Source organism: Crocuta crocuta, unplaced genomic scaffold (genome assembly GCF_008692635.1).
Source record: "Crocuta crocuta isolate KB4526 unplaced genomic scaffold, BGI_CrCroc_1.0 scaffold531, whole genome shotgun sequence".
In the NCBI taxonomy this organism is placed as follows: Eukaryota; Metazoa; Chordata; class Mammalia; order Carnivora; family Hyaenidae; genus Crocuta; species Crocuta crocuta.
Window position 1 is genome coordinate 2,896,047 of NW_027531997.1, and position 1,677 is coordinate 2,897,723.

The window sequence follows — 1,677 nt, forward strand, 5'->3', positions numbered from 1 at the left end:
AGTCGGGTTCAGCTACTTGGGACCCAACCGCGGAGCGGTGATTATATGGAAAAGACTACATGGAAGGGTTAAGGCAAAGCTGGGAGGATCAGACCCCACGGAGTGCAGAGGGCAAGGAGGGGGTGGCCTCTCGGGGGACTGTTTGCCTCAGTAGCACCAAATATTGGGGAAAGAGCTGGGAGCAATGATGAGAACTGCGCCCTTTCCTTATTTCGGGCCACTTCCCCATGTGCCTCAGTTTCCCGATTTATAAAGGGAACGTTTTGGTCTCTTCCAACAGGGGCTTGCGGGAATCCTAGGATTCCCTCTGTCTTCACTGAATTCAGACACCTTGCAGGGTTCTGACATTTCATTTGGCAGCGAACATACTGTCCACACCCAAGTTCTATTTCTCAAAGCAAANTTGAAGCATCTGTTGAATGCTACTGTCTGATGCCGCACAGGTGGCGGCGACAGCGCTGCCAAGTCCGGGGACGGCACAGCGTTCGCTTGTTTAGAAACGCTTTGTTAGCGCATGGTGATTTATAAATATCAAAAAAGAGAAACGTATGTCTTCTTTCTAAATAATCCAGCACCCGTCTTTCAAAATCGCCCAAGTGCCCTCTTTCTCTGTCCCCCGCGAGCACGGAACGCTTGGTCCCGGCTTTTCTGGCGGGACTCCCTGATTTTGTTTGGAGGCTGAGACAGGAGTTTTACTTTTCAAAATGTAACTATAAAAGCCTGCGGTACATTCGCTCGGGCAAAATGGACCCGGCGCGCCGAGAGCCTGAGCGAACATCCGCGGAAGCCGAAGCGAAGCCGGGGACTTCTAGAAGCTCAGCGGCTCCCTGGGGAGCCGGCTTAGAGCCGCTGACCACGGTCCGGACACTGATGAGGAGGAATGTGGTGATGGTGGTGATCATCATCATCATCATCATCATCATTATGATTACGATGATGACTGTTACTACTACTATTACACATCTCGCTCTCTAGGCTCTGCTCCCCTTCTCCCCCGCGACACGCACAGGTGCCGAGAAGGACCCGGGGTGAAGCCCACTCGGGGACGGGGAAGGTTGCCGGGCAGCACAGACTTAGCGAAGCGGGCGGCCGGCTGAAGCCCGCCTTGGGCTTCCCGATTCGAGGATACACANTTGGGGGCTCACTTTTTAAGATCAGTGGTGCGAACTCTCAACAAGTACACGACGGCGCGCTCTGCCGTCGCCAGAGAGGTTTGCTCCCGACTCCTGCCTAAAAAACGTCCTGGGGAATCGGCCAGCCTAGGATTTTCACGGCGTCCCCTTCCCGTCCTTAGGTCTATGGAAGTTGTCTCTGCAAAGAGAAGTCATTGACTCTGAAATCCTCGGCTTTGGTGCAAATCCCCAGCGATCCCCGGAACAGCTTCCCAAAACTTGCCCCCTTTTCTGAGGATATAGAGTTGCTTTGGCAACTTTCACGCCAGGAGGATTCCCCCCACCTCAACTACGTACCTTTCCAAAACTCCAGATTTAAAAATCCAGGATAGATTTAAAGATTGTGACTAAGTAGTAAAAAGTCCTCGTCGTTTAAGACTTTGGGAATGGTCTTAAAAACAATAGTAACCGATTGGAACAATTTACTTCTTAACTCATTACTGTTTCTCCTCTTGACCAGAGAACCCTATTACAACAAACCTGAAAGATTATAAATATTTAGATT

The 1,677-nt window shown here is 51.0% G+C and overlaps 1 pseudogene; it reads right to left on the reverse strand.

The window, feature by feature from the left end:
• Positions 1 to 1,141: 1,141 nt before the first annotated feature.
• Positions 1,142 to 1,677, reverse strand: part of LOC144240767 (glutathione S-transferase P-like) — a 19,442-nt pseudogene continuing 18,906 nt past the window's right edge.